Source organism: Nycticebus coucang, chromosome 6, assembly GCF_027406575.1.
Source record: "Nycticebus coucang isolate mNycCou1 chromosome 6, mNycCou1.pri, whole genome shotgun sequence".
Classification (NCBI taxonomy): domain Eukaryota; kingdom Metazoa; phylum Chordata; class Mammalia; order Primates; family Lorisidae; genus Nycticebus; species Nycticebus coucang.
In genome coordinates, this window is record NC_069785.1 from 88,314,505 (window position 1) to 88,322,061 (window position 7,557).

The 7,557-nt window shown below is 37.6% G+C and overlaps 1 pseudogene; it reads left to right on the top strand.

The window, feature by feature from the left end:
* Window positions 1-1,159: 1,159 nt before the first annotated feature.
* On the top strand, window positions 1,160-3,518 carry LOC128588355 (mitochondrial Rho GTPase 1-like; annotated as a pseudogene).
* Window positions 3,519-7,557: the final 4,039 nt, after the last annotated feature.

Consider the following 7,557-nt stretch of genomic DNA (forward strand, 5'->3'; position numbering starts at 1 on the left):
GGACTATAATAGTGTTTTATTGTTCTTAGGAACATGCAATTGTTTATATATTGATTTCATATTAGTATGGAATACATTGGATATTTATTTTTCTATTCTTGCGATACTGTACTAAGAAGAATGTATTTCAACTCCATCCAGGTAAATGTAAAAGATGTAAAGTCTCCATCTTTCTCATGGCTCAATAACATTCCATGGTGTACATATACCACAGTTTGTTGATCATTCATGGGTTGATGGGCACTTAGGTTGCTTCCACGACTTGGCAATTATGAATTGAGCTGCAATAAACATGCTAGTGTAAATGTCTTTGTGGTAAAATGATTTTTGTTCTTCTGGGTAGATACCTAGTACTGGGATGGTAGGGTCAAATGGAAGGTCTACTTTTAGATCTTTGAGGATTCTCCATACTTCTCTCCAAAGGGGTTGTATTAGTTTGCAGTCCCATGAGCAGTATTCCCTTCTTTCCACATCTACACCAGCATCTGGTGTTTTGTGACTTTGTGACAATGGCTAATCTCGCTGGGGTTAGGTGATATAATAGAGTGGTTTTGATTAGCATTTCTCTGATGATTAAAGACAATGAGCATTTTTTCATGTGTTTGTTGGTTATTTGTCTGTTATGCTCAGAGAGGTTTCTATTCACATCTCTTGCCTGCTTATAGAGCTGGTTGTTTGCACTATTCTTATTGTTCATTTTGAGTTCTCTGTAGATTCTAGTTATCAGGCCTTAGTCAGATTCGTAGCCTGCAAAAATCTTCTCCCATTCTGAGGGCTATCTGTTTGCTCTGTGGTACTCTTAGCTGTGCAAAAGCTCTTTAGCTTGATCAAGTCCCAGTTATTTATTTTTGGTGTTGCCGCAATTGCAGGAGGTGGGTGGGTGGGTGGGTAGGTGGTCTTCTTCATAAAGTTTTTCCCCAGGCCAATATCTTCAAGTGTTTTCCCCACACTCTCTTCTAGAATTTTTATTTAAATTTAAATCTTTTATCCAGTCCCGCTGGGCTGTCCTGGCTCAGGTGCTCTGAAGTAACTGAGGAGGCCGTGTGGTGGGCCTGAGCAGCTGAAGAGGCTGGCAGGTGATGCCAGTACCATGGGGAGACCAGCACCGTGGAGTGGGTGCACCTGGTGAAAGGAGTCCACTCCAAGCGTGTGGGCAGCAGACATGAAGAAAGACCTGCGGATACTGCTGGTGCCAGAACCTAGAGTTGGGAAGACATCACTGATTATGTCCCTGGTCAGTGAAGAATTCCCAGAAGAGGTTCCTCCTCGAGCTGAAGAAATCACCATTCCAGCTGATGTCACCCCTGAGAGAGTTCCAACACATATTGTAGATTACTCAGAAGCAGAACAAAGTCATGAACAACTTCATCAAGAAATATCACAGGCTAATGTTATTTGCATAGTGTATGCTGTTAACAATAAGCATTCTATTGATAAGGTATCGAGTTGATGAATTCCTCTCATAAATGAGAGAATAGACAAAGATAGCAGCAGGCTGCCTTTAATGTTAGTTGGGAAAAAATCTGATCTGGTGGAATATAGTAGTATGGAGACCATCCTTCCTATTATGATCCAGTATACAGAAATAGAAACCTGTGTGGAGTGTTCAGCAAAAAACCTGAAGAACATATCAGAGCTCTTTTATCATGCACAGAAAGCTGTTCTTCTTCCTACGGGACCCCTGTATTTCCCAGAGGAGAAGGAGATGAAACCAGCTTGTATAAAAGCCCTTATTCATATATTTAAAATATCTGACCAAGATAATGATGGTACCCTCAATGATGCTGAGCTCAATCTCAACTTCTTTCAGAAAATTTGTTTCAACACTTCATTAGCTCCTCAAGCTTTGGAAGATGTCAAGAATGTAGTAAGGAAGCATATAAGTGATGGTGTGGCTGATAGTGGATTGACACTGAAAGGTTTTCTCCTTTTACACACACTTTTTATCCAGAGAGGGAGACACAGAACTACTTGGACGGTGCTTTGATAATTCGGTTAGGATGATAATCTGAATTTGATGCCTGAATGTTTATTTCCCCTGCTAAAAATACCTCCTGATTGCCCTACTGAATTAAATCATCATGCATATTTGTTTCTCCAGAGCACCTTTGACAAGCATGATTTGGATAGAAACTATGCTTTGTCACCTGATGAGCTTAAAAATTTATTCAAAGTTTTCCCTTATATACCTTGGGGGCCAGATGTGAATAACACAGTTTGTACCAAGGAAAGAAGCTGGATAACCTACCAGGGATTCCTTTCCCAGTGGATCCTCACAACCTATTTAGATGTACAGCCATGCCTGTAGTATTTGGGCTACCTAGGCTATTCAATATTGACTGAACAAGAGTCTCAAGCTTTAGGCATTACAGTAACAAGAGATAAAAAGGTTGACCTAAAGAAAAAAACAGACTCAAAGGAGTGTGTTAATCTTTTCCATATTTACACTAGTGAATTTAATTATAATATGCCTGGGAGATGTCTTATTTGGATTGAGTTGTGCTGGCATTCTGAAACTGTCTGCTATCCAAGTTTCAGAATCTCTTGGCATGTCTGGAAAATTCTCTTTCATAATTTCATGGAGAAGGGTCTCTGTGCCTTGCAAGGCCACTTCATCACTTTCAGGGATTCCAATGAGGTGGATATTAGCCTTCTTTGAATTATCCCAAAGCTCTCTGAGGGAATGATCTGTTTTTGCTCTCCAGTTCTCTTCCTCTTTACAAGGGTACATGTGAAACTTAGTGAATGCAGAATATGATTGTCTTAACACAATTACTAAGAAAATGCCAGAAATGCTATGTTAACCAGTGTGATGAAAATGTGCCAAACTGTTTATAAAACCAGTGCATGGTGCCCCATGATCACATTAATGTACACAGCTATGATCTAATACTAATAAAAGAAAAAGAAGTCTGTTCAGATGTAACTTAATTGGAATGAAAAACTGTGGGAAAAGTGGAGTTCTTCAGGCTCTTCTTGGAAGAAACTTAATGAGGCAGAAGAAAATTCATGATGATCATAAATCCTACTATGCAATTAACACTGTTTATGTATATGGACAAGAGAAATACTTGTTGTTGCATGATATCTCATAATTGGAATTTCTAACTGAGGCTGAGATCATTCGTGATGTTGTGTGCCTGGTATATGATGTCAGTAATCCCAAATCCTTTGAATACTGTGCCAGGTTTTTTAAGCAACACTTTATGGACAGCAGAATGCCCTGCTTAATCGTAGCTGCAAAGTCAGACCTACATGAAGTTAAGCAAGAATATAGTATTTCACCTACTGATTTCTGCAGGAAACACAAAATGCCTCCACCACAAGCCTTCACTTGCAATACTGCTGATGCATCCAGTAAGGATATCTTTGTTAAATTGAAAACAATGGCCATGTACCCGCACCTGACACAAGCTGACCTCAAGAGCTCTACATTTTGGCTTTGAGCAAGTTTTGGTGCTACTGTTTTTGCAGTTTGGGGCTTTGCTATGTACAGAGCACTTTTGAAACAGCGATAATTAAAACAAAATACCATCGGTACCAAAAAAACCCACTTTTAGGTACATTCTGAATGCTGAGTCTAGAAATATTGAGATATTTATACATGCAGAGTTACATTATTAATATTTGTAATTCATGTGTAAGAGTATTTTAATATTAGATATAACTGCAGTATTGGCTAGCATTTGGAAAGAAGCAGCTAACAGCCAAAATAAATGGCTAAATTTCAGAGGCCAAAAGGGAATATTTTGTAAATAATGAACATATTCAGGCAAGATATGGTCTACTAAACTGAGTACTAAAAAATGACGTTTCTAGGCATTTCTATGTGGCATTGTTAGTGCTCACAGACTCACTCTCCTAGTTTTAACTCAGCCAAGAGATTGTATTTACTCAAGGATCAGTTATTTCTTTCACATTTACTCAGAATGATCCTTTGGATTCTGTAAGTACATGTGGCACATTTTTTTTCTTTTTTTTTAATTATTAAATCATAGCTGTGTACATTAATGAGATCATGCGGTACCATACACTGGTTCTATAGACCGTTTGACACATTTTCATCACACTGGTCAACACAGCCCTCCTGGCACCCTCCTAGTTATGTGTTAAGACATCTATACTCCACACTTACGAAGTTTCACATGTACCCTTGTAAGATGCACCACAGGTGTAATCCCACCAATCACCCTCCCTCTGCCCATTCTCCCTCATCCATCCCCACCCTCTCCTCCTTCCCCCTATTCTTAGGTTATATCTGGGTTATAGCTTTCATGTGAAAGCCATAAATTAGTTTCATTGGATACTTTTTCTTCCATTCTTGAGATACTTTACTAAGAAGAATATGTTCTAGCTCCATCCATGTAAACATGAAAGAGGTAAAATCTCCATCTTTTGTTAAGACTGCATAATATTCCATGGTGTACATATACCACAATTTATTAATCCATTGATGGATCGATGGGGACTTGGGGTTTTTGCATGGCTTACCAATTATGAATTGGGCTGCAATAGACATTCTGGTACAAATATCTTTGTTATAATGTGATTTTTGGTCTTCTGGGTATATACCTAGTAGAGGAATTATAGGATTGAATGGCAGGTCCATTTTTAGATCTCTAAGTGTTCTCCAAACATCTTTCCAAAAGGAATGTATTAATTTGCATTCCCACCAGCAGTGTAGAAGTGTTCCCTTTTCTCCACATCCACACCAACATCTCTGGTCTTGGGATTTTGTGATATGGGCTAATCTTACTGGAGTTAGATGATATCTCAAAGCAGTTTTGATTTGCATTTCTCGGATGATTAAAGATGATGAGCATTTTTTCATATGTCTGTAGGCAGTGCGCCTGTCTTCTTCAGAGTCCCTTGCCCAGCCTGTGATGGAATCACTTGTTCTTTTCTTGCTTGTACGTTTGAGTTCTCTGTGGATTCTGGTTATTAAACCTTTGTCGGAGACATAACCTGCAAATATCTTCTCCCATTCTGAGGGCTGTTTGCTAGCTTCACTTACTGTGTTCTTGGATGTGCAGAAGCTTTTTAGTTTGATGTATATTGGAAGCTACTTCAATTGCCTGGGGGGTCCTCCTCATAAAATACTCGCCCAGACGGATTTCTTCAAGGTTTTTCCCTGCACTCATGAAACTAAAGTTTCATGTCTTAAGTTTAAATCTTTTATCCAGTGAGAGTCTATCTTAGTTAATGGTGAAAGGTGTGGGTCCAGTTTCAGTTCTGCAGGTTGCCAGCCAGTTCACCCAGCACCATTTGTTAAATAGGGAATCTTTTCCACACTGAATGTTTTTACTTGGCTTGTCAAAGATCAAATAATGGTAAGTAGCTGGATTAATCTCTTGGTTCTCTATTCTGTTCCAGATAAATACTTCTCTGTTTTTGTGCCAGTACCATGCTGTTTTGATCACTATCGATTTATAGTATAGTCTGAGGTCTGGTAGGGTGGTTCCTCCTGCTTTGTTTTTATTTCTGAGTAATGTCTTGGTTATTCAAGGTTTTTTCTGATTCCATATAACGCAAAGTATTATTTTTTCAAGATCTTCAAAGTATGACACTGGAGCTTTAATAGGGATTGCATTAAAATTGTATATTGCTTTGGGCAGTATGGACATTTTAACAATGTTGATTCTTCCCAGCCACGAGCATGGTATGTTTTTCCATTTGTTAACATTTTCAGCTATTTTTGTCTTATAGTTTCATAGTTCTCTTTATAGAGATCTTTCACGTCCTTTGTTAGATAAACTCCCAAATATTTCATCTTCTTTGGCTCTACTGTGAATGAAATAGAGTCCTAAACTGTTTTTCCAGCTTACTATTGTTGATATTTATAAAGGCTACTGATTTATGAATGTTGATTTTGTCACCTGAGGTGCTGCTGTATTCCTTGTTCACTTCTCAGAGTTTTGTAGTAGAATCCCTGGTCTTTTCCAGATATACAATCATATCATCTGCAAAGAGTGAAAGTTTGATCTCTTCTGACCCTATATGGATACCCTTGATCACCTAGTCTTCCCTAATTGCAGTGGCTAAAACTTCCATTACAATGTCAAAGAGCACTGGAGACAATGGGCAGCCTTGTCTGGTTCCTGATCTGAGTGGAAATGATTTCAATTTAACTCTATTCCATATGATATTGGCTGTGGGTTTACTGTAGATGGCCTCTATCAGTTTTAAGAAATGTCCCTTCTATACCAATTTTCTTAAGTGTTCTGATCATGAAGGAATACTGGGGATATTATCAAAAGCTTTTTCTGCATCAGTTGAGAGAATCATATGGTCTTTGTTTTTAATTTGTTTATGTGCAGAATTATACTTATAGATTTACGTATATTGAACCAGCCTTGAGATCCTGAGATAAAACCCACTAGGTCATGATGTATAATTTGTTTGATGCGTTGCTGATTCTGTTTGTTAGGATCTTGTTGAATATTTTTGCATCTTTATTCATTAGTGATATTGGTCTATAATTTTCTTTATTTGTTGGGGCTTTTCGTGGTTTGGGATCAGGGTTTGAAGCAGGTTTGCTTCATAGAACGTGTTTGGTAGTCTTCCTTCTTTTTCTACATTTTGGAACAGGTTGAGTAATATAGCTACTAGTTGCTCTTTAAAGGTTTGGTAGAATTCTGATGTGAAGCCATCTGGTCCCGGGCTTTTCTTTTTAGGGAGATTTTATATGGTTGATGCTATTTTAGAACTTGATATTGGCCTGATTAAAATTTCCACTTGATTCTGGCTAAGTCTTGGAAGGTTATGTTCCAATTATTGGTAGATTTCCTTCAGATCTTCATATTTCTGAGAACAAAGTTTCTTGTAATATTCATTAAGGATTTTTTGAATTTCTGAGGAGTCTGTTATTTCATCTTTGTCATTTCTGATTGATGAGATTAGAAATTTTACTTTTTTTTTTCCTGGTTAGGTTAGCCAAAGTTTTATCTATTTTATTGACCTTTTCAAAAAAACAACTTTTTGATTTATTGATCTGCTGTATAATTCTTTTGTTTTCAATTTCATTTAATTCTGCTCCAATTTTGGTTATTTTTTTTCTTCTACTGGGTTTTGGGTTGGAATGTTTTCCCTTTTCCAGTTGCTTGAGATGTTCCATTAAGTTATTAACTTTGTCTCTTTCTGTTCTCTTGAGAAGGCTTGTAGTGCTATAAATTTCTCTCTTAGGACTGCTTTTGCAGTATCCCTGAGGTTCTTATAATTTGTGTCTTCATTGTGGTTTTGTTCCAAAAATTTGGCAATTTCCTTCTTAATCTCATCTCTAACCCAGCTATCATTCAGCACAAGGTTATTTAACTTCCATGTTTTTGTATGAATATGCAGATTCCTGTTGTTACTGAGTTCAACTTTTATTCCATGGTGGTCCGAGAAGATGCAAGGAATAATTTCTATTCCTTTTAATTTGCTGAGGTTAGACTTGTGACCTAAGATGTGATCAATTTTGGAATATGTTCCATGGGCTGATGAGAAGTATGTGTATTCAGTTTTCTTGGGATGAAATGTTCTGTAGATGTCTGCTAAATCCAAACGTTGGATGGTTAG